At 43.5% G+C, this 26,888-nt stretch overlaps 1 protein-coding gene across 4 annotated transcripts in view; it reads left to right on the top strand.

The window, feature by feature from the left end:
• Positions 1–26,888, top strand: part of THADA (THADA armadillo repeat containing) — a 629,866-nt gene that overhangs the window by 473,416 nt on the left and 129,562 nt on the right. The window lies entirely within an intron of this gene.

The following is a 26,888-nucleotide window of genomic DNA, read 5'->3' as shown; positions in this document are numbered from 1 at the left end:
AGGGTCCAGATAAGGTTCTTCATATCCATGGGAATAATAAGGCGATTATCCCAGAAATCCAGTGAATAATAGTTCCTCATTAAGACCTGTAGGGGTAATGGAACCAAGATTAAAAATCCATTTTGCTTCCATACGTAGAAGCAGCTGCTTATATTCCCCTCCCCTATTGGACATTTGAACTCTATCTAGGCCTACAATCCTTGTTCCGGAGGTTCGACCACCATGCTGTGTAAGAAAATGAGAGGCCACTGGAGTAAGAACCCTGCCCTTGAGAACATCTGAGCGTGCAAGGTTGATAATGGAAAAATGTTTTTGTATTCTTCGTCGCAGCTCCTGAAATGTCTGGCCAGCGTAAACACGTTGGCACGGGCATATAAGGGCATATATTACACAGGCCGTTTTGCAGTTGATATAGGATCGTAGTTTGTGTTTACTGCCATCCCCCGGGTTCAAAAAGAAATCCCCAACTGGGGACATATATGGGCAGATACTACAATTCCCACAGGCAAAGGACCCACGATGTTCAATGCCCCGATGCAGTTTGACGGTCGGACGCCTGTAGTGGCTCCTAGTTAGAAGATCCCTAAAATTAGGGGCTCTTCTAGCTGTAAGCAATGGCCGATCCCCCACCACCAAGGAAGTACCGTATTTTACGCTTTGTAAGACGCACTTTATTTCCCCCAAATTTGGGGGGGAAATGTGGGTGCGTCTAACAAAGCGGATATACCGCTTACCATTACAGGCTGGGATGAGGGGGTGTCCGCCGCTGCTACCGCCCGCCGCCGCTGTCGCCCGCCGCCGCTGTCACCCGCCGCCACTGCCGGGGTTGTCCGCTGCTGCCCCGGGTGATGCTGGAGGCTCCGGTGCTGCGGGGGGCTCTGGCGACATTTTGTGAAAGACCAGAGCCCCCCGGCAGTTCGTCCATGCGTTCTAGTATGACTAACTCCTGGAAAATGGCCGCCGGAATCTCGGGAGATGAGATTTCAGCACTGAGATCTCATCTCTCGAGATTCCGGCGGCCATTTTCCCGGAGTCAGTCATACAGGAACGCATGGACGAACTGCTGGGGGCTCTGGTCTTTCACAAAATGTTGCCAGAGCCCCCCGCAGCACCGGAGACAGCCCTGGAGACAGCCCTGCAGCACTGGAGACAGCCCTGCAGCACCACAGCCCCCTGTAGTACCAGAGCCCCCTGCAGCACCAGAGCCCCCTGCAGCACCAGAGCCCCCTGCAGCACCAGAGCCCCCTGCAGCACCCCTCATCCCAGCCTGCAGCACAGCAGCCCCCATGCAGCACCGAAGCCCCCCTGCAGACCCCATCATCCCAGCCTGCAGCAATGCTCCACTCCTGCCTCCAGAAACGACCCTGGGACCCTGATCCACCGCAGCCACAACCCCTGGTAAGCAATAAGACGCATGGATTATAAGAAGCCCCCTCAATTTATTAAAAAAAGTTTTTTCCTATTTTTCTCCTCAAAATTTGGGGTGCGTCTTATAATCCGGAGCGTCTTACAAAGCGAAAAATACGGTACATAAATCGGTGGTAAGGATGCCCCAATGCCTACAGAGGATGTCCTTAATTTGTGACCAATTATTATTATAATTGGTGATAAGCCTTGCCTTAACATCCCGTACCTTATTGCGGGGAAGCAGAAGTGACTCCTGTGTATGTGTCCTAGCCCGTTGGAAGGCTGTACTGATACTTCTCCGTGGGTAATGTCTCTGTTTAAATCGGTCCGTCAACTTACGAGCCTCCCGATGGAAATCCTCGTCCGAGGTACAATTCCTTCTTATCCTAAGAAATTGTCCCATAGGAACCCCGTTTTTAGTATGTTGAGGGTGGAAGCTTCTATAGTCCAAAAGACTATTTGTTGCAGTCGGCTTGCGGTAGAGACTGGTGGATAGGGATCCATCCCCCACCACCACTTGAAGATCTAAAAAAATAGCTGTGGTGGAAGAAATAGAATGTGTGAGCAGTATATTATGGCGATTCACATTCAAGGACTCGATGAAGTTGAGACACTCCTCGCTCCCCCCAGTCCAGACAAAAAACACGTCGTCGATGTAACGACTCCAATGACGTACATGTCTCTTAAATTCCTCCCGGGTGTAGACCATCGTGGCCTCCCACCAACCCAAGAAGAGGTTGGCAACGGCCGGGGCACACCTCGCCCCCAGATCTCGGGTGTGGCCATGGGGGCGAGGTGTGCCTATTTCTTCCACCACAGCTATTTTTTTAGATCTTCAATTGGTGGTGGGGGATGGATCCCTATCCACCAGTCTCTACCGCAAGCCGACTGCAACAAATAGTCTTTTGGACTATAGAAGCTTCCACCCTCAACATACTAAAAACGGGGTTCCTATGGGACAATTTCTTAGGATAAGAAGGAATTGTACCTCGGACGAGGATTTCCATCGGGAGGCTCGTAAGTTGACGGACCGATTTAAACAGAGACATTACCCACGGAGAAGTATCAGTACAGCCTTCCAACGGGCTAGGACACATACACAGGAGTCACTTCTGCTTCCCCGCAATAAGGTACGGGATGTTAAGGCAAGGCTTATCACCAATTATAATAATAATTGGTCACAAATTAAAGACATCCTCTGTAGGCATTGGGGCATCCTTACCACCGATTTATGTACTTCCTTGGTGGTGGGGGATCGGCCATTGCTTACAGCTAGAAGAGCCCCTAATTTTAGGGATCTTCTAACTAGGAGCCACTACAGGCGTCCGACCGTCAAACTGCATCGGGGCATTGAACATCGTGGGTCCTTTGCCTGTGGGAATTGTAGTATCTGCCCATATATGTCCCCAGTTGGGGATTTCTTTTTGAACCCGGGGGATGGCAGTAAACACAAACTACGATCCTATATCAACTGCAAAACGGCCTGTGTAATATATGCCCTTATATGCCCGTGCCAACGTGTTTACGTTGGCCAGACATCTCAGGAGCTGCGACGAAGAATACAAAAACATTTTTCCACTATCAACCTTGCACGCTCGGATGTTCTCAAGGGCAGGGTTCTTACTCCGGTGGCCTCTCATTTTCTTACACAGCATGGTGGTCGAACCTCCGGAACAAGGATTGTAGGCCTAGATAGAGTTCAAATGTCCAATAGGGGAGGGGAATATAAGCAGCTGCTTCTACGTATGGAAGCAAAATGGATTTTTAATCTTGGTTCCATTACCCCTACAGGTCTTAATGAGGAACTATTATTCACTGGATTTCTGGGATAATCGCCTTATTATTCCCATGGATATGAAGAACCTTATCTGGACCCTCGGATCGTCCCTCTCTGTAACATACTTTTGGACCGGATGGATAACCCGTTTTAATTGGACTACTGTCTTCCATACTTTGCCCTGTAAGGATGGGTACCTCTAATTTGTTGGAGGCCCGATGGGGGCTCCCCTGAATTATATTTGGTTATGCCCTGTTGTTATCAAATATATGGTGGGCTTGTAATCTTGCTGCTATGGTCCACTGGCTCATTGGGGACATATTTATGATTGGCTCATGGGGTGTACTTTGTACCTTCGTCTGTTGTACCTAGTCCTCTTTGCCCCTCTCATCACCCTGCCGCTACTCCTTCGGGTCTCAGCTGCCCTCTCTGTCCTTTGGCACTGCTACTTATTTATCATTTAGGCGAATTTGCACACTAATCATATATAAGACTAAAAGAGTTATAATCATAGTTATAATAGTTTCAATAATAATAATAATAATAATAATAATAAAATCCTCTTTGATAAAATTTGTGCAAAAATGCCTTTTTTGTAATGCATGTGTGGTCAGGTTGGTAGGTTGTATGGATATGTGCCCCCGGGGGTATGTGGTGGATGCTGTATGGTATATGCGTGTAAATGGTGGCATATTATTATTTGCCTTTCTGTGCCCCTATACATTTGACTTGTAACAACGCCGCATAGAGGCATTCTCCATATGTTCCATGTCCTTTGGGAACCCTCTTATTTGCTCCTTGCGGTTATGTTATATTATACAGTCCAGCACTCTGCTTTGTATATTTAACTTCTCTCCTTGTCTCCTATGCGCGTGCGCACCGTGCGCTTCACCTGGCACAGCCGCTGTTGCGGTATGAGGGATTCCTCTAGACACGGTTTCCGGCGCATGCGCACTGCGCCGTTCCTGTTCTTACTAGGAACGATATGTTGTACTAAGTGTCCTGCGCCAGGCTGCTTCCCCCACTTCCGGCGTGTCCACGCCCACACACCGGTCTCTTCTGAGCTATTGGGCTCCTGCTATTTAAAGCTGTTTGGACGCCCAAGTGACATCTTCCCTGACGAAGCCTGCTTGTCAGGCGATACGCGTAGGCATCACCCTATATCAGGTTGTATTCTGATGGGGGGTCTCCTCCTTCTATATTTTTGGGATCTAGCTTCATACTTTTGCTCTATGGTTTATTATTAACTTTTTTCCTCTCCCCTCCCTTCCCCTTTCCTGGCATGTTTCTTATATGATCCTTGGACAGCGGCATCATATACGCCCCTCATGGTCTGTGTGGTTATTAGTTGTATTACATGCTGCCTGATCTTTACATATTTCTATTTCTCCATGAGCCATTAGGTTGGGGGTTGGCGTTTTGTAGGGAGTTATATTGTATATTGCTATTGATCTCTATGGCCTGTATATGTTGGATGGTGTGATTTTTTTTAACTATGTTTTTATTGTCTATGATGTGTTGTAGTGTTCAATAAAATCAGCTTTGTAATTTTATTATCCTCTTTAGTATTATTGGTGTGCGAGTTTTGGCAGTAATACTTTTTCTTGGGTTCTTTATGCTATTGTAGATTACTGACCTTGCACCCACTATTGGTTTCAATCCTATATGGCAGTGCGCCCAATATTTTGTTTAAATTACTCACGTTGTCTTTTGACACTGTGGGAACCGTGGCCCTATGACCGGCAGTGATGATTTCACCACCAATCAGACGCGGTGTTTGCCGCTCTTTCAGGCAAATGACAGCGTACCAAACACTGGATGTTCGTACCCCCCATTCAAGTACTGTTCTGGCAACATCCATGTGTCCGCCCATCTCTACTTACGGCTGTTAGACATTCACAACACACAGGGATTGTCTAACAAACAGGTAATCCCTGCATGTGTTGTGGCTGTCAAACAGCAGCGAGACATGCAGCCACGGGGACTCGAACATATTTTTTGAGCACACAAAAGACATTCGGTTAACACCTTATCCCAGCACATTCACTCATCACTATTAATCATGTCTGAGCCATCAATCTTTTTAGAGGTAGAAAGGCTTTTAGGGGATCCCCAAAAGAGGAAATCATTGTTTTGGGGGTGTCTTCTGCAGTAATAAAGGCAGGAATCACTGTTTATTTACCATTTTTGGGGGGTAAAATGAATGGTGTCGTTTAAAACTGCAACTCAACCTGCAAACAAGAAGCCCTCAAATTGCGATTTTATGGAGCAAAATGGTGAAAAATCGGCAATCCTGCCATTGGTTTGTGGCTTTCGTTTTTACGACACTCTATGGGGCTCATTCACTGGAGTAGTAGGCGCCAAATTAAGAAGCGCACACAGTTTAATGCATTTGACACCTCTTCTGTGCACAACACCAGGGATTTTACTTTAGTCAGTGACTGGAGTAGCATTTCTGGCATACAAAACGCTGGCCACATGCCCCGTCCTGCCTCCTCCCCAGCTCGGCCCATTTCAGAACAGATGACTCAAACTGGCATGAAAACACCAAAAGTCACAAACATTTAGCAGAATAGGGAGTGACTATTCAAAGCTTTTATACCACTTCTTATACCTCTTTTCTTTGCAGCTTTTTCTGAACCCTGTAACTTTTTTATCTTTTGTTCTTCTTGCCGACTTGTTGGTTCCAGTTTGGAATACATACTATGTTTTGTTAGCTTCTCATTGCATCTTTTTTGGGAAGGTGTGATAACCGAAAAAACGAAAGGTCCTCCGCTGCCATAAGTGACCTATCGACACCCTGAGCATGTTAAACCAATTTAATGGGGCGGTCAGAGATTGACCTTGGCATCTAACTACTGAAACAGCAGAGAGGTTGTTGTATTTGATGGATCTAAACCCACCAGTTACCTCAAGTCACGAAAAGTCAATTTTTTTGTGCCTTTCTTGTCGCAGTACCTTGTGAGCTGCAATGCGACCCCATTGACTTGCATATTTGGCAGTATCATATAGCAATCTTTGGCCACGTTACCTGCATACTATGCAATGCAGGGGGCACTGCAGGGGAATTACACACTTGCTGCTACGTGTCTCTCCAGCAGATTGTCGGTGACCTCAGCAAATTTTCACTGAACAATTAACACCGTGAAAACAAAAGCCAAAAAAAAAATGTTTCTTCACACTTGTTATTCTTTCCCGTTTTTAAGCACATTTATATGTATATATATATATATATATATATATATATATATATATATATATATATATATATAGATATATATATATATATATATATATATATATATATATATATATATATATATATATATATACAGTTAGGTCCATATATATTTGGACAGAGACAACATTTTTCTCATTTTGGTTATAGACATTACCACAATTTAATTTTAAACAAAACAATTCAGATGCAGTTGAACTTCAGACTTTCAGCTTTCATTTGAGGGTATCCACATTAAAACTGGATGAAGGGTTTAGGAGTTTCAGCTCCTTAACATGTGCCACCCTGTTTTTTAAAGGGACCAAAAGTAATTGGACAATTGACTCCAAGGCTATTTCATGGACAGGTGTGGGCAATCCCTTCATTATGACATTCTCAACTAAGCAGATAAAAGGCCTGGAGTTGATTTGAGGTGTGGTGCTTGCATTTGGAAGGTTTTCCTATGAAGTAAACATGCAGTCAAAGGAGCTCTCCATGCAGGTGAAACAAGCCATCCTTAAGCTGCGAAAACAGAGAAAAACCATCCGAGAAATTGCTACAATATTAGGAGTGGCAAAATCTACAGTTTGGTACATCCTGAGAAAGAAAGAAAGCACTGGTGATCTCATCAATGCAAAAAGACCTGAGCGCCCACGGAAGACAACAGTGGTGGATGATCGCAGAATAATCTCCATGGTGAAGAGAAACCCCTTCACAACAGCCAACCAAGTGACCAACACTCTCCAGGAGGTCGGCGTATCAATATCCAAATCTACTATAAAGAGAAGACTGCATGAAAGTAACTACAGAGGGTTCACTGCACGGTGCAAGCCACTCATAAGCATCAAGAATAAAAAGGCTAGACTGGACTTGGCTAAAAAACATCTAAAAAAGCCAGCACAGTTCTGGAAGAACATTCTTTGGACAGATGAAACCAAGATCAACCTCTACCAGAATGATGGAAAGAGAAAAGTATGGCGAAGGCGTGGTCCAGCTCATGATCCAAAGCATACCACATCATCTGTAAAACCCGGCGGAGGCAGTGTGATGGCTTGGGCATGCATGGCTGCCAGTGGCACTGGGTCACTAGTGTTTATTGATGATGTGACACAGGACAGAAGCAGCCGAATGAATTCTGAGGTATTCAGAGCCGCCATACTGTGTGCTCAGATCCAGCCAAATGCAGCCAAACTGGTCGTCGTTTCATACTACAGATGGACAATGACCCAAAACATAAAGACAAAGCAACCCAGGAGTTTATTAAAGCAAAGAAGTGGAATATTCTTGAATGGCCAAGTCAGTCACCTGATCTCAACCCAATTGAGCAGCATTTCACTTGTTAAAGACTAAACTTCAGACAGGAAGGCCCACAAACAAACAGCAACTGAAAACCACCGCAGTGAAGGCCTGGCAGAGCATCAAAAAGGAGGAAACATAGCGTCTGGTGATGTCCATGAGTTCAAGACTTCAGGCAGTCATTGCCAACAAAGGGTTTTCAACCAAGTACTAGAAATGAACATTTTATTTAAAATTATTGAAACTGTCCAATTACTTTTGGTCCCTTTAAAAACAGGGTGGCACATGTTAAGGAGCTGAATCTCCTAAACCCTTCATCCAATTTTAATGTGGATACCCTCAAATGAAAGCTGAAAGTCTGAACTTCAACTGCATCTGAACTGTTTTGTTTAAAATTCATTGTGGTAATGTCTATGACCAAAATTAGAAAAATGATGTCTCTGTCCAAATATATATGGACCTAACTGTATATATATATATATATATATATATATATATATATATATATATATATATATATATATATATACTGTACATATATATATATATATATATATATATATATAAATATATAATTATAAGTGAATGGTTCCTTCAAAACTACAACTTGCCAAAAACAAGTCCTATATACCAATATATTGGCCAAAAATAATAAAGAAAAAAAAGTTACAGCAATTAGAAATGCAAAAATGAAAATTTGCTAAAAAAGATTTAAAGCTGTTGTATGGCCTTAAGGGACCAATCTGCCGTCAGCGGGCGATCATTTGACCGCGAATATGCCATTTTCATGCTTCCAGCCACATTCCAACTAGACATGTGCAGCCTCGCTCACATGACGTGTCGCACACGTCTAGTCTACATGTATGTATGCAAATCACATGCTTGCAGTGCCACTGGAGAATCCTGACAGCACACAGTGCTCGCAATGTGAGGATTCACAAGTCTGCAGCCCCATAGAGTGACTGCAGACTTGTACCGTAAGGCCGGACATCCCCTTTAAACACCTCCGTAAATTGTTAGCCAGTCATATATAGTTTCCTTAGCCCAGGTAAAGTAGAAGCTATTTCATCAAGAACAGTGTCGCTCAGAATACCCCAGATTTTAGAGCAAATGTTGTCAGTGAAATCATATGTCAAACACAAACCCACATGTAAATGTAGTGTTCACGCAGATGCTGGGAGGGCAGCAGGAAGTCATGGGTGCGGCTGTTGTGCGAGCAGTGCACCCAAGTGAAGGTGCTGACGTGCCGAGTGCGGTTATGTTGATATAACACCCTTGTTTGTGATGTCTGCAGTGCTCCAGTATCTGACCTGCAAGACAGACTCCGATATTATGGGATGTCACACTCGGCTCTACCGCGGCACAGTGTACCTAATAATAACGTGCTTCCACCCAACGCCCTCCTAACTATAGCATGGTGCTGAGAGATAGGGCAGCATCCCGGGTCAGGCAGGTCTGCTATAAAGGACACTGCTGCTGTGTAGTGCCTAATGCAGGGCCCGGAGGGGCACTTGTGCGCTATTCTTTGTACCAAAAGCCCCCCATACACATTAGATCACTGTTCTCTCTCCCATATACAGTATGAGCGCCTATTTGCATACTTCCGGACACATTCCGACTAGACGTCGCAGACCTTGCCCAATTCACTAGTATAGAGTGAGGCCACACACGTCTAGTCGACCTGTGAAAATCGCATACGTGCAATCAAGGTCGCATTGGGGAATAATGACTGCACGATGTGAGAATTCACAAGTATTTTATTCAGCAGCACTGTAGTTTAGCTCTCATGTTTTCAATGTTTGGATATGTTGTGTCCTTTTTTTTTTTGTATGTTAAGCAGTCATTGCAGCTTGCACCTGTTCACACTATATGGAGGTGCGGTGAGTTTTTTTGTTTTTTTTTTGCAGTATCTGGGTACATACTGTACAGAACTATTTTTTTTGTTCCTTTCCGTACATTGTTTACATCCAGACACTGCAAGATCTGGTAACATCTCATTGTTGAGGACGCCGAGTATTGATGACATTCTTTAAGGATAAGTCATCGGTATCATCCTGTCTCTATACAGTTTGTACCTGGGCCGTGTAGTTTGAAGGGGCCATAAATGGGCACCGATGGACGTGTACACAGTGGATCAGCCTTGGTTCTTACCCGTACGTTGCCTCCGGCCCTGCTTCTTTGCCGTGTAGCGCACAGTGGCACACGTTGCACCTTCCATGGTTTCTCGGCTTGAATGCTACGTGCTAGATGTGACATTTACCAGCGCCCTGAACTATACAATATACAGTATATACATTGGGCCCGCAGCCGCGATGAAGGTGCCAAGACTTCTCCATACTCTGAATAGCATTGCCGGCAGTGATCCGTGTTTCTATAGGGACATGTATCGTGTAGGTTTTCTCCAGGCTCCACGTATAAATCTGTTTGTCCTTCCCACAGTCCTTTCACGTATATTTATTTATCGTGTTTATTTGAGTTTCCCCTTGTGCGGGTTTTCTGCTTCATTCCTTCTCCTTAGTGTTCCACTGTCATGAATGTTTTATTGGTGTGTTCAGGCTGCAGAACTTGAGATTTTCCTATATAGATCATTTTGAGTTTTTCTTGGCTAAATTTCTTGTTGTTTCTATTTCGAGCTAATTTCCTTTCCTCCTTTTTTTTCTTCCTTTTTTTCCTCCTCCCGTGCTTTTAGTCCAGGCGTATTGTGTGTTTGTATTTTCCTTTGTATCTGTACTGCGGCCAAAGAATTGTGACCCATCATTATGTCATTCTCCAGGCCAGTACAGTACATTGCAGGTTTAGGTTGGAGGTTGCGGTAGGGATGCAATGTACTCAATAAATTCCAGCAAAGTATCAGCGGGGTCATTATTAGGAAAGTCAGACACAACACAGCTATATTGTAAAGGGAGCTGAAATCGTACAGGGTCTGAAAGGGGGCAGTACATGAATCCTACACCGCCTGCCTAGGCATAACACCAAGCATCGTGATCGACCAGCGGTTTGCACGGTTGTCTTGCAGGGTTTGCATAATCTTCCTCTGGGTAATTAGTCTTTTCCCCATTTAAACAAAAAAAAGTCATGCAATTTTTACACTGACCTAAATTACCGTAAGACTTTTCCTTTCTGTTGGGCACATGAACATTAGCAGCAATAGACTCAGACCCTATCTTTTGTATAGAAGCTTACTGAAATTTTGATCTGAGCATGCCTTCAAAAGGGCGGAGGAGAAGGCGAGCCATCACATCACCTATTGTGAATGTTGAAACAATTGTTATCCACTGTGTATATACAGGTGTTATTATACATTGTAATCTTGTCTGTGATGATAATGAGTCTACTGAAAAGTCTTCTGTAAGGATCATGAAGTTTAAGTCTGTATCATCTAAGGTACTGAATCCAGTTGATTCTTTAAAGGCCGCTAAATTTTATATGGTTCTTGGCCAGCCAGTATTCGAAGTCATGAGGCCTCAAAGGTCAATAAAAAATAAAAGCAAAATGAAGCACCAAATAACAAATGAAGTTAGCAAGAGAGGAAAAATCCTGCTAACCGTAGTGTAACGCTGGTAACTCGCTCACCTTCTCAGTGCCATCCTATTCACTGTGTTTGCTGCTCTGCTCCTCCCTGTGTCAGGCCATCTCACTGAACTACCTTTTGCAGTACTCCAGCACTCCTGCTTCTTCCTACTGTTTACACCTAGCTTTAGGGAGACACAGTCAGACTATGCAGGAATTTAACCCTGTTGTGTCCTACTGAATTTTGCTTCCCTGGACTATCCACCGCCAGAAGGGGATATATTAGGCAGCTCCTCCATCCACACCTTGCCTGAAGTTAGGTTCTTAGTTGTAGTCTGTTTCTAGAAATCTGTCAAGGTGCATGTTCTTTTGGACTCTCCTGTTACTGACCCGGCTTGTACTCTTATTTTGTATGATCTCTCCGCTCCGGACCCCAGCCTCGTATTCTGATCCTGTGCTGCCAACCTTGAACTCGGACTGTCTGACCACATAATAATAATCTTTATTTTTATATAGCGCTAACATATTCCGCAGCACTTTACAGGTTGCACACATTAACATCGTTGTCCCTGATGGGGCTCACAATCTAAATTCCCTATCAGTATATCTTTGGAATGTGGGTGGAAACTGGAGCACCCAGAGGAAACTGGTGCACCCGGAGGAAACCCACGCAAACACAGGGAGAATATACAAGCTCCTTGCAGATGTTGTCCACATCTGTCTTTGCCCTCTGTACCTCGTGTTCTGCAGCCGGTGGCTATCCTAAAGGCCCAAGCTTAGCCTGATCATCAGAGGCTCTACTAAAAACCAGGTAGCCGTTATGTTACACCCCTCCAGGGTAAGCTTGGCCAGTGGCGCGGTGAGTCCACATCCACCACTTTCACACGTAGAGGTCGGAACCATAAATATCTACACAATTGCGACCACACTCTGGCTCAGCTGTCCTTAAAAATAATTATTCCTAGATATGATAATAAAGATAGAAAAAAAATAACTCCGTCTGCAACGGCAAACAAACTAATAGAAAGATACTCAGGATAAAAAGTAATCTTAATTGTGTAATAACGTATGAGGGGGAAGCCTTTTACTAATATTCTAGCAAAACCTGAAAGACCAGTGGTCCCAATGGCAGATGCACCATCCATAAAACTAAAGGACCAATAAACATTTCCTGACGCGTTTTCATTCGGGATAAAGCGGTTCAGAGGAAGACTGGGACGTCCACCTTGTGACCTGTAAGGTGCTTCTAAATTACTCCTTAGTGTAATTGGTTTGGTTGCACTTCACATGATGGGTTTGGGCCACCTCACCCAGGTGCAGATAAGGTCCATACCAGCGAGTGATGACTACAGTCCAAGCGATGGAGAAGAATAAGCTGTTTTACTTCAGACGTTCCCACCTTTGTCGAGCTTGATAAAGGCTGATTATGAGCCAGAACTTGCATATTAACGTAAAACAGCTGTCCTTCTACTCTTCTTGTACTTTTGCAATTCGTAAAGGGGTTGTCCAGGACTTCTGTATTGATGGCCTGTTGTTAAGATAGGTCAATATCTGATCGGTGGGGATGCGACACCTGGTGCTCCTGCCAATAAGCTGTTCCTGGTGTTAACAGCGCGCAGAAGCTCTCCGTTATGGAGCTGCACAGCATAGTGGCCGCGGACAGGTATTGTACATCTGTCCCCTATCGATTCGAATAGGGGGGATGTGACGTAACCGACCGCAGTCACTATATAGTTGACAAATCCATGTTATGTTGCTTTGCAACTGAGTGTTTCCGCTTGCATCGGGAGCAAATGATGGTCAAGGGTGCCGAGTGTCGAACCCCCACCGATTTAGATACTCATAACCTATCCTAATGGTAGGTCATCAATCTAAAAGTTCCAGACAACCCTATTAAGATAAAGGGGTAGGGGACATGAGCTCATGCTTGCACCAGATTTCCCTTAAAGGGAACCTGTCACCCCCAAAATGGCTGGTGAGGTAAGCTCACCGGCATCAGGGGCTTATCTACAGCATTCTGTAATGCTGTAGATAAGCCCCCGATGTTACCTGAAAGAGGAGAAAAAGACGTTAGATTATACTCACCCAGGGGCGGTCCCGGTGCAGTCAGGTCGGATGGGTGTCTCCGGTCCGCTCCGGCGCCTCCCATCTTCATTCCATGACATCCTCTTCGGGTCTTTACGCCGCGGCTCCGGCGCAGGCGTACTTTGTCTGCCCTGTTCAGGGCAGAGCAAAGTACTGCAGTGCGCAGGCGCCGGGCCTCTCTGACCTTTCCGGCGCCTGCGCACTGCAGTACTTTGGGGGTGACAGGTTCCCTTTAATGTATACAGCACGGTGGCTCAGTGGTTAGCACTGCACAGTGGATGAGTGGTTAGCACTGCTGTTTTGCAGCACTGGGGTCCTGGGTTCAAATCCTACCAAATACAACATCTGCAAGGAGTTTGTATGTTCTCCCCGTGTTTACGTGGGTTTCCTCCAGATTCTCTGGTTTCCTCCCATACTCCAAAGACTTATTGATAGGGAATCTAGATTGTGACCCCAATGGGGACAGTGATTATGTCTGTAAAGACATACTGTATGATGGTGAGTAAAATAAATATAAAAGGTGACCACAGATAAATCCCATTACCTTCCATCATGCCTGACATTGGTTAAACCTTCTTTTTGTTATAACTACTAAAGAACAGCAGCTCTGGAGCACAAACTTCAGCTCTGACTAATGCAATACTGAACAAACCGAGAGGATAGGACCATTTCTGAGCGCTGTTTGAGCTGAGAGGGACGATTAGCTTTACTTTTACCTCCATCTGTAAAGCATGGCTGATCCCCCAGCTTTCTGGAGAGTTACAGAGAAATCACTAGTGGGGTTTCTTGGCGTTGATAAATCTCGGTGTTGACTGTTCAATTACTGAACCGAGCAGCCTGTGGTCATTTTTCTCTTGCATACAATAATAGATGAAGCCTAAACATGTTGACAGGATAACAATGACCCAGCTCGGCTTTCTGATATTCAACTCTTTTATTCATTGTTCTACCTGACAATAACCCCAAAATATATCTCGAAATCCATGACATCACCTGTATTAATATCGCCAAAAATGCGCCGACACGAGAACAATAAATGTGACGCCACGATTTATGTCAAACAAGTGAAAAGCACAAAGGGCTTTAGGAGTAAAAATCAATATATGCATAAGAATGTGTGTACTAGTGCCGCCATGTAGTTCATGTCTCGGTCAGAATAGAAATTCTATTTCTAACAGGTGGCTATCTACTTTGTATCAGAGTATAAAAACATGGCTTCTTTCTTTCTAAAACAGCGCCACCCCGGACTACAGGTTGTGTCCGGTATTGCAACTTGGCCCCATTGATGTGACTGGAGCTCAGCTGAAACACTACACTGAACCTATGGTTAGGGGTTGCGTTGTTTCAGAAAGAAAGCAGCCATGATTTTTGAATACTGAATGTTTCAGCAGAATGATCAGCACTCGGACATCATGGGAGATAGATCTGAGTTATCTGGGACGTAAAGCAACATGGGAGGATACTAGGAATCACTGACACAAGTAAACCAGAGAGGTCATACAGTAAAGTGTAGAGAGGAACTACACCCCGATCCAGAGCTGTACCAGTTAACACAGCACCATCTGCTTAAGGGCTGTGTTATCTGATAGCATTCGACCCAATGTTATACTATGGGGCAGTGCAGAACTGTGATTTTCTCATGTTGTTTAGGCATGTCGCTAGTGGATCCTATATTTGGAGGCTCACGCGCACCCATACAAGTCTATGGGTGCATGTGAAACATCGGACTGCACTCGGATGACATCAGAGTCCGATATACGATCATAGAGACAATGGAGAAGATGGAGAAATTAAGTTCTCCATCTTCTCCATAGTTGTGCTGTGATTCTCTCATGCAAGAGAATCGGGTCACACTCAGATGACACACAGAGTTTTATCCGAGTGTCATTAGCATAATCAGCCCGATTCTCTCGCATGAGAATATATGGCAGTGTGAGCGAGGTCTAACACAGTCTTTACTGCATAAGCCTGAGGCTGTTGTATACTCTAATAAAAGCATTTCAATCACCATGACCCCTTCAAGAAGCTGATCGGTAAAGGTGTCGACACCCCCGCCGTTCTGATATTGATGATTTATCCTATGAATTGGTCATTAATATTCAAAGTCCTGTAAAACTATTAAATGGAAAATGATGAACTCCTATTTCTATTTTCACTAGAGCTCACATTGTTTTTGCCATTTAGTGTAAAATATGACATGATGTAATATAGGACCTCATATAATAAGTTCTAGTTCCATTTTACATTCTGTCTAGAAGATGTTTTTTATTCTAGTAAGAAAAGAATATAAAAATAAACAAAAAAGTTGCAAATTCCCAAAGTCCTTCCATTAACTTTATCAAGAAAAGCATTCAATAAACCTGTGGTGTGATGTGTTACCCTTCCTTATCAGGAGGGCTGTCTTTGTAGATTGATGTGTAGTTGATAATCACCATATGGCACTGGCTGGTGTCTCAGGTCCTGGACACATTTATGGCTTTATGGTGTTTGGGTAAAGAACAGGACACCAATAAATTCCCCTTCATTCTGTTCCTTTATGGAGAAAAAAAGACTCCATTATTTTAAGCCTAAATGAGGGGATGTTCAGTGTCTGAAGACTGCGCCATAGTCCGGGTCAGCAGAGTGTCAAATAATGAGATAACATCAGTTCACTAGATATTTCTGCTTCTTTCTTTTTTGCTTTTAAAAACTGGTTTTCTGAGGGGAAAAAATTGAAAATATTTTTTATAAATTAACTCCATTATTCTTCATCTGCTTCAGCATTGACAGAAACGTCCTAGAATGTTCATAAGACAAGTGCCTTTGAGCATGTGCAGTAGAAAGCACTGCCATTGTAATCTGGATAAGCCTGTAGCAAATATTATCAAGACACGTCCAGGTACAGCCGCTCAGCATTCAGATAGACATGGTATACACCAGTGTGAGCAGCCTCTTCTTACCTCAGCACTCATGGTGCCTCCAGTATCAGATAGACATGGTGGACAGCAGTGTGAGCAGCCTCTTCTTACCTCAGCACTGCTAGTCTCTCCAGTATTAGATCAGATAGACATGGTGGACAGCAGTGTGAGCAGCCTTTTCTTACCTCAGCACCCCTTGTATTTCCAGAATTGGGTCAGACAGACAGGGTGGACAGCAGTGTGAGCAGCATCTTCATACCTCAGCACTCCTGGTATCTCCAGTATTAGATCAGATAGACATGGTGGACAGCAGTGTGAGCAGCCTCTTCTTACCTCAGCACTCATGGTGCCTCCAGTATCAGATAGACATGGTGGACAGCAGTGTGAGCAGCCTCTTCTTACCTCAGCTCTCATGGTACCTCCAGTATCAGATAGACATGGTGGACAGCAGTGTGAGCAGCCTCTTCTTACCTCAGCTCTCATGGTACCTCCAGTATCAGATAGACATGGTGGACAGCAGTGTGAGCAGCCTCTACTTACCACAGCACTCATGGTACCTCCAGTATTAGATAGACAGGGTGGACAGCATTTTGTGCAACATCTTCCTACCTCAGCACTCATGGTATCTCCGGTATTATATCACGTAGTCAGGGTGGCCATCAGTGGTAGTAGCCTTAGCCTACCTCAGCACTCCTGATATCTTCAGTATTACCTCAGATAGACACTGTGTACAGCAGTGTGAGCAGCCTCTTCCTATCTCGACACCCCTGGTATCTCCAGTATTAGATCAGTCAGGGTTGGCCGCAGTGTGAACATCCTCTTATTACTTCCGCACCCCTTCTATTTCTAGTATTAGGGTACGTTCACACAGGACTTTTTTGCTGCTTTTTTTTGCTGCTTTTTTTAATGCTAATTTAGGTGCGTTATTTTGGTGCGTATTTGGTGCGTTTTTTGGGTACATTCACACAGGACTTTTTTGCTGCAGATTTTTGCTGCAGTTTTTTGCTGCAGATTTTTGCTGCAGTTTTTTTTTTTATGCCAATTTTCAGCTGCTAGGACACCTCACAATGGCTCTTCACACCTCACAATGGCTCACAATGGCTCTTCACACCTCACTAACCACACCCCTAAGCTCTTGGCTGTGAGATCCCTTCCTGCTGGCCATGATTTTCTGCACAAAAAAAGAAGCAAATAATGCTACATGCGTTTTTGCAGCGTTTTTGCAGCGTTTTTTTCATCACCCATTCAAGTCAATGGGTGAAAAAACGCAGCAAAAACGCTGAAAGAAGTGACATGCCCTATGTCCAAAAAAAGCAGCAAAGCAGAAAATACTGATCAAACAAAAAACCAACATGTGTGCATGAGATTTCTGAAATCTCATAGGCTTTACTGGTACTGTAAAAAGCAGCTGAAAATTAGCATAAAAAAAAGCAGCAAAAAAAAGCAGCAAAAAAGTCCTGTGTGAACGTACCCTTAGATCAGAATATCCACTTCCTAGTACACATGCTCACAGACCATGACACTAATTAAAGATATTTAGGAATTTCTTTTTATATGATGTTTTACTTTTTATTATTATTACTCTTAGAGAATACCTTTACATTTGGTAACCTTACTAATAAAGGGAACCTGTCACCCCCAAAATCGAAGATGAGCTAAGCCCACCGGCATCAGGGGCTTATCTACAGCATTCTGTAATGCTGTAGATAAGCCCCCGATGTATACTGAAAGATGAGAAAAAGAGGTTAGATTATACTCACCCAGGGGTGGTCCGATCCGATGGGCATCACGGTCCAGGGCCTCCCATCTTCATATGATGACGTCCTCTTCTTGTTTTCACGCTGTGGCTCCTGTGCAGGCGTACTTTGTCTGCCCTATTGAGGGTAGAGCAAAGTACTGCACGCCGGGCCTCTCTGACCTTTGGCAGTACTTTGCTCTGCCCTTAACAGGGCAGGCAAGGTAGGCCTGCGCCGGAGCCGCAGCGTGAATACAAGAAGAGGAAGCCATTGTAAGAAGATGGGAGGCGCTGGACCGGACCGCAGCGGGACCGCCGCCCCCCCCCCCCCCCCCCCCAGGTGAGTATAATCATTTTCTCATCTGTCAGTAACATCGGGGGCTTATCTACAGCATTACAGAATGCTGTTGATAAGTCCCTGATGCTGGTGGGCTTAGCTCATCTTCGATTTTGGGGGTGAAAGGTTCCCTTTAAGTCTAAGAACCCAGCCTTCCAATATTTCCATACTTTGGTTCCCAAGCATTGACAAGCAACTGAAACCCAACTAACATCTACGAAGCATCCATTGGACTAACGTGATGGTCAACTATTTAGAATATAAGGTACAGACATGATCACAATGCTTAGAATAGATTCTGACTTCTTAGAACCCATCGGCCTCATTGAGGTTTATCAGCATGTACCAAGTGGCGCAAGAGTCACATTAGTTTATGGCTTTCTATTTTAGGAGGCTTACATGAACTCAAGAAAGGACATTGCAGGCCTGTACTTGAATCATGGAGATTTCATGCAAATCATCGTCCTCATACATTTCAGAGCTGCTTTTGTGTGATACATTTTTATTTACTATATACACTGTGTGCAGAATTATTAGGCAAGTTGTATTTTAGAGGATTATTTTTATTATTGATCAACAACTATGTTCTCAATCAACCCAAAAGACTCATAAATATCAAAGCTTAATATTTTTGGAAGTTGGAGTGGGTTTTTTTTAGATTTGGCTATCTTAGGAGGATATCTGTTTGTGCAGGTAACTATTACTGTGCAGAATTATTAGACAACTTAATAAAAACCAAATATATTCCCATCTCACTTTTCACCAGATAAACCAATATAACTGCACAAAATTTAGAAATAAACATTTGACATGCAAAAACAAACCCCCCAAAATTAGTGACCAATATAGCCACCTTTCTTTATGATGACACTCAGCAGCCGCCATCTATAGATTCTGTAAGTTGCTTGATCTGTTTACGATCAACATTGTGTGCAGCAGCCACCACAGCCTCCCAGACACTGTTCCGAGAGGTGGACTGTTTTCCTTCCCTGTAGATCTCACATTTTATGAGGGACCACAGGTTCTCTATGGGTTCAGATCAGGTGAACAAGGGGGCCATGTCATTATTTTTTCTTCTTTGAGACCTTTGCTGGCCAGCCATGCTGTGGAGTAGTTGGAGGCATGTGATGGAGCATTGTCCTGCATGAAAATCATGTTTTTCTTGAACGATACCGACTTCTTCCTGTACCACTGCTTGAAGAAGTTGTCTTCCAGAAACTGGCAGTAGGTCTGGGAGTTGAGCTTCACTCCATCCTCAACCCGAAAAGGTCCCACAAGTTAATCTTTGATGATACCAGCCCATACCAGTACCCCACCTCCACCTTGCTGGCGTCTGAGTCGGAGTGGAGCTCTGTGCCCTTTACTGATCCAGCCTCTGGTCCATCCATCTGGCCCATCAAGAGTCACTCTCATTTCATCAGTCCATAAAACCTTTGAAAAGTCAGTCTTAAGATATTTCTTGGCCCAGTCTTGATGTTTTATCTGATGTTTCTTGTTCACAGGTGGTTGTTTTTCAGCCTTCCTTACCTTGGCCATGTCCCTGAGTATCGCACACCTTGTGCTTTTTGTTACTCCAGTAATGTTGCAGCTCTGAAATATGGCAAAACTGGTGGCAAATGGCATCTTGGCAGCTTCACGCTTGATTTTCCTCAATTCATGGGCAGTTATTTTGCCCCTTTTTTTCCCAACACGCTTCTTGCGACCCTGTTGGCTATTTGCCATGAAACACTTGATTGTTCGGTGATCACGCTTCAAAAGTTTGGCAATTTCATGACTGCTGCATCCCTCTGCAAGACATCTCACAATTTTGGACTTTTCAGAGCCCGTCAAATCTCTCTTCTGACCCATTTTGCCAAAGGATATGAAGTTCATAGATTGTAAGCTTGCGAGCAGGGCCCTCATTCCTACTGGTATCTGTTTTGAACTGTGATTTCTGTTATGCTGTAATGTCTATTGTCTGTATAAGTCCCCTCTATAAGTTGTAAAGCGCTGCGGAATATGTTGGCGCTATATAAATAAAATTATTATTATTATTATTATTATTAAGTTGCCTAATTAAGCACACCTTATATAGGGTTCTGATGTCATTAGACAACACTCCACCTCATTACAGAGATGCACATCACCTGATTTACTTGGTAGTTGGCTCTCAAGCCTGAACAGCTTGGAGTAGGACAACATGTATAAAAAGTATCATGTGATCAAAATACAACTTGCCTAATAATTCTGCACATAGTGTACAGTAATTGGGGTTTATTAAGTGTCTAAAGGTACCTTCACACGAAGCGACGCTGCAGCGATAGCGACAACGATGCCGATCGCTGCAGCGTTGCTGTTTGATCGCTGGAGAGCTGTCACACAGACCGCTCTCCAGCGACCAACGATGCCGAGGTCCCCGGGTAACCAAGGTAAACATCGGGTTGCTAAGCGCAGGGCCGCGCTTAGTAACCCGATGTTTACCCTGGTTACCAGCGTAAAAGTAAAAAAAACAAACAGTACATGCTCACCTGCGCGTCCCCCAGCGTCTGCTTCCTGACACTGACTGAGCTCCGGCCCTAACAGCACAGCGGTGACGTCACCGCTGTGCTTTCACTTTCACTTTAGGGCCGGCGCTCAGTAAGTGTCAGGAAGCAGACGCTGGGGGACGCGCAGGTGAGCATGTACTGTTTGTTTTTTTTACTTTTACGCTGGTAACCAGGGTAAACATCGGGTTACTAAACGCGGCCCTGCGCTTGGTAACCCGATGTTTACCCTGGTTACCAGTGTAAAACATCGCTGGTATCGTTGCTTTTGCTTTCAAACACAACGATACACAGCGATCGGACGACCAAATAAAGTTCTGAACTTTATTTAGCGACCAGCGACATCACAGCAGGATCCTGATCGCTGCTGCGTGTCAAACGAAACGATATCGCTAGCGAGGACGCTGCAACGTCACGGATCGCTAGCGATATCGTTTCAAAGTTGTTTCGTGTGAAGGTACCTTTAGACTGTATGGCTTCTACAGCCTCTATAGGCCCTGATGGAGAAAAGCAATTTTGCTAGAATTCTGTAGTAAATTGCTTTGAAAATCGCAAAATTTTTGCACAACTCGAAGTGGCATAAAAATGTTGTGACTTTTGGCATTTTTACCCTAGTTTCTCCCAGCTTTGCTAACATGGGACTGTCGTATTAGTGGCAGGGCGCACCCCACCCATCAGACGCTCATGGGTCATTAAAAGGTGTGCATCTCTTAATGAACCAAGAGCTTTTAACGCCAACACAACCCATCATCAAGACAGGTGAGAAAATTGTCAGCCTTGATGAATTGGGGCTCATGTATCACTGCACGTAGCAGACTGCAGAATTTTTTATTTGTAAATTTATCATTGAGTAAGTCTTAACAAAAAGGTTTGTAACCCTTCTCTCTTCTTCTCCACAATCTTCTGAATTAACTTGCTCATCTTCTAAACTAATTTCTACTCTGTTTTGCTCATACTTCAGTTTAAAATAAGGACCAGTAGAAGAGGGATGAGGTTTGGAAGGGGCTGCTTTGACAGCAAGATCACTGATGGGATTCACTTGGTAACTCATGCTGCAGTCTGCTTTGTACTCTTATACATAGAGGCTGTAGAAGCCAAACTGTTTAACATTTTTAATGAAACCCTTTTACTAAAATTATTTTTAGCCCAAAATACATTCTTGATTAACATACCCTATATGATTACGGTAAGTAAAATTTAAAATCTCCCCCAAGGTGTCCATACTGTTCAATTTAATTCATGAGGCCATCTTTGCTGTCTTCACAGCTGAAGAATCTCGGGTGCTGCATCCAAGAGCAAGTGTTGGTTTTGTTCTGGATTAAGCTTGTGTTTAGTTTAGCAACTTCTTGAAAGGAGTTTCTACATCAGATGCCGTAGTCAAAATAAAGAGATGTCAGCCCAGGACAAGTAAGAAGACATAAAACTTGTTCATAATACAAGATGTCAAGGAAGAACAAGGATGACTTAACACCTAATATTAAAGGGAACCTGTCATCTTGGAAAATGCTTTTTACCTGCAGATATAGAATGAATCTTGGTAGGTAAACAGCGTTTCAATAGTGCCCGGACACCTTACTTAACCCCTTCACGCCGCAGCCCTTTTTCGTTTTTGCTTTTGTTTTTCGCTCCCCTTCTTCCCAGAGCTATAACTTTTTTTATTTTTCGGTTCCTATGGCCATGTGAGGGCTTGTTTTTTGTGGGATGAGTTGTACTTTTGAACAACATCATTGGTTTTATCATATCGTGTACTCCAAAACGGGGAAAAAACTCCAAGTGCGGTGAAATTTCTAAACAAAAGTTCAATCCCACACTTGTTTTTTTTTTTTTTTTTTTTTTTTATCATGTTCACCAAATGCTAAAACTGACCTGCCAATATGATTATTCACGCCCTTACGACTTCGTACATACCAAACGTGTATAGGTTGTTTTTTTTTAACAAATAGACTAGAAGCCGCGCTTGAAGGAAGAGGAGGTTACTGGTGTTAAGACAGACCACACATGCAGTACTCAAATGTGGACGTAACCGCTGTTATTCCTGAAGGTAACTATCACAGTGAACAACCCCTCTATTAATGGCTGACCACACACACTCAAGAGTACAACTGGCACTGCTACGCTTACCTATTTTGGTGTGTAGGTTGTAAATCCCGGAGTTCCTGGTTACCTCCGCGGTGTGTGGTGGAACCCAATGCGAAATATGGGTAGTTGTTCGGGGTAAGTATTACACACTGTGCCGGATGTAGAGGCACACTGCGGCACCAGGAGCGCCCCGGCCGGCAGCGCTTCCTGGATGCCACGAGGGATGAAACGAAAGCGAAAGTAGGATGGCTGGTAGGCCCTGCCTACTAGTGACGTCACTAACAGTACGGATCGCACACACCGCGGAGGTAACCAGGAACTCCGGGATTTACAACCTACACACCAAAATAGGTAAGCGTAGCAGTGCCAGTTGTACTCTTGAGTTTGTGTGGTCAGCCATTAATAGAGGGGTTGTTCACTGTGATAGTTACCTTCAGGAATAACAGCGGTTACGTCCACATTTGAGTACTGCATGTGTGGTCTGTCTTAACACCAGTAACCTCCTCTTCCTTCAAGCGCGGTTTCTAGTCTATTTGTTCATTTATATGTTTATGCGGGTGGGCACTACCCGGCTTTGAAGTTCGCAGCTAAAGGAGTTTTTTACTTGTTTGGGCGAGCGCCAGTGTTTACTTTGTTTTCTGTATTTTTCTAGGTTGTTTTTTTTATTTAAATGGTGAAAAAAAATCCAAAGTTTGTTTAAAAAAAAAAAAAAATAGCATCATTTTTCCGAGACCCGTAGAGTCTCCATTTTTTGTTATCTGGGGCTGGGTGAGGGCTTATATTTTTGCGTGCCGAGCTGACGTTTATAATGATACCTTTTTGATGTGGATATGATCTTTTGATCGCCCGTTATTTCATTTTAATGCAATTTGGCGGCAACCAAAAAAACTTAATTCTGGTGTTTTTACTTTTTTTTGCTACGCCGCTTACCGATCGGTTTAATTCTTTTGATAGGTTAATAGATAAGGCGATTCTGAACTCGGCAATACTGAATATGTATTTTTTATTTTCATGTGACACGGACGCTGATGGGCAGGATTAGTGATGAGCTTCCGGCGCATTCACAGTAAATGCCGTTGTCAGAGATTGACAGTGTCATTTAACGGGATAACAGCCATGGGTGGATTGTGATTCCAGTCGCGGCTGTTAGGGGCACATGTCTGTAGCCGCTCTATGCTAGTCCCTATGATTGAAAGCCGGCGGCTCCCTGGAGGGAGGAAGGTAATTTTCTCCCTGTAGCCACACCTTCATGAGGATGGCCATGGCCATCCATTCAAAGACAACTGTGTGATGCCTAATGTGTCCTGTGGTGGTGCTGTGGGGAAAATAAGTATTTGTAGATGGTTTCTACTATCAATTCTCTCTGATTATATGGTGATACCAGGAGCAAAGCATCGTGTGATCAGCTTATTGTCTCCTTCAAATGGAAAGCAATCATCCCAGGTTGACTACCTCTTCAACCACATGACCATGATTATTTTTTTTGCAAAGACATAAATGGGTTTTCCAGCCTCAGAAGTAAGTGCAGAATGGGCAGTGTGCGATGCACAGGCCATCGTGATTCGCCTATATGCCCCATGTAGGTGGGCGGTCACATGACCACATAAATGTGATTTGCATACTTGCGATCACGTGCCAACTAGTCTCACCTGGTGCCCCAAGCATGCAAATAACATGTGACCACTCATCTGCACGAGGAATGCAGGGGAATTGTGACTGCGCTCGCACGATTCTGCAGTTGCTCAAGAGCTGCATTTCACCTATTAAAATTCATGAAAGTAAAAATCAGTGCACGAGAAAGTGCATTCAATAACGTGACACAAAATAAAACGTTGGGAAAAATGCAACATGTGAACATGCACTTAGAGGGTAAAGGAGGTGTCGATTCACACTAAGAAGGCTTGGTTTGTGATAGGACTTTGAGCACCTCAAATTTTATGCAGCATTACAGTATAACGCTACGGCCACACATTCAGTATTTTCCATCAATATTTGTAAGGCAAAACCAGGAGTGGGTGATAAATACAGAAGTGGTGACGAGTTTCTGTTATACTTTTCCTCTGGTTGTTCCACTCCTGGTTTTTGGCTTATAAATACTGTTGTAAAATACTGACCAAATACTGATAGTGTGACTGTAGCCTAAGGCTGGGGCATAAAAAAATCAGTCCAATGTTGATCCAGAGAAGTAGGACGAGTGTCATGCCATTACATTGTGATTTTTCTCCCCTAGGATCAGTATGACACGCGGATGCAATCCGTATATAATGTAGTTTTAACATCATCTTCGTGATGTAATTTAAAGCTAGTTTACAAACTAATAAAGCAATCTTATCTACCAATATAGATAGATGGATAGATAGAATAGATAAATACAGTAGATCGAACTTTGTGAGATAAATAATTAGTGCCGTGCGTGTGTAGTTTTTTGTACATGAATTTAGCTAATACATTTTTTTTTAAAAAGCTACGGGTTGGTCTTATTCTGCTGGGAAGGGGACAATATCCATGAACCTTCCCAGCCTCTTAATATTGGCCCTCAACTGTCTGCTTAGACTTTACTGATTCTTATTAAAGGTGGGCCCTAAAAAATGATGTGGGGTCCCTTCCTACGCAGACAGCTGAGGGATGATGTTAATAGGCTGGGAAGATCCATGGTTATATAGACCTTCCCAGTCTGATAATATCAGCTCTCATCTGTCTGCTTTGCCTTAGCTGGTTATGAGTGAGGACCCCACGCCATTTTTTTAAAATGTATTTAATAGGTGAAATAAGGCTAAACACCCTTTAGTGCCACGTGAAAAGCAATAAAGGATGTTCGTTTATTGTATGTAGGGGGCTTGTGGCATTAAATTGCAACATTATATGTATTTATTCTATCTATATATATATTCTATATATCTATTCTGAAGGTTTGAGCTTGAATTTCGTGTACTTGGCTGATGAAATGTCGGGTTTCCTTTAAGATGTGTGTGTAAAAATCAGTCGGCATACGCATGGTCCGTGTGCCTTGCAATTTTTTTCTCGCACCCATTGACTTGCATTGGCGAATGCGATCCGATTCTCGTACACAATCGCAGCATGTTTCGATTTTTTTTTTTTCTCATTCTGATCCAAGCTGAGAAAAAAACTTGCAGATGAGCACTGAGTCATTGTATAACATTGGTCAGAGTGCAATGCAATGTTTTCTCGCATTGCACTCATCCGATTTACACGCCAGTGTGAGCGAGCCCTAATAATACAAGCGATTGCAGGTTCAAGTCACCTTTAGGAAGTTTTTTAATATATTGAAAAATGGGAAAAAAAAGTTTAATTTGCCCCTATTTCCCCAATACAAAAAAAGAAATCCAGTATCGCAATTTTTAAAAATCTGATCTTTGAAAATAATCCATAGGGTAAACGGCATAAAGCAAAAAAAAACAATAAATCTCCACATTTGCAGTTTTCAGTCAATAATGCAATAAAGAGTTATCAAAGCATTTCACATATTCCAAAATTGTACCAATAAAAACTACAGCTTGCCATGCAAAAACAATAAAAAAAAAAAACCTTGTATGGCTAGGTTAGGTAAAGTTATGTCTCTTGGACAAAAGGAAGGGAAAGGAACAAGCGCAGAAACAAAAATTGACCCATGAGAAAAAGTTAAAGATGTGCTAAATTTCTCATTCTACATGAGCCACTGTGATACATTTGGCGCGTGTTCAGACTGTCCAGTCTACGTTTGTGTTGTCGAAATATTTAGGCCGGATTAGGGAGTGTGTCCCACTAGAGTAATAAAAAATGTCCTATCCAGAATAGGGATGATTCCAAGTGCGGTTTCTTCTACATACGGTAGCTTATCTCTTATTTCACAAAATGATGAAATCACAGCATAGAAGCTCAGTGGTTTTTGGGGTTCTAGATTCAAATCCCACCAAGGTCAACATCTGCAAGGAGTTTGTATGTTCTTCCCGTGTTTGCGTGGGTTTCCTCCGGGTTCTCCGGTTTCCTCCCACACTCTGAAGACATACTGATAGGGAATCTAGATTG

This window comes from Ranitomeya variabilis, chromosome 2 (assembly GCF_051348905.1).
Source record: "Ranitomeya variabilis isolate aRanVar5 chromosome 2, aRanVar5.hap1, whole genome shotgun sequence".
NCBI classification, from domain to species: Eukaryota; Metazoa; Chordata; class Amphibia; order Anura; family Dendrobatidae; genus Ranitomeya; species Ranitomeya variabilis.
The sequence above is the reverse complement of the archived record's forward strand: the minus strand, read 5'-3'. Positions and strand labels throughout refer to the sequence as shown.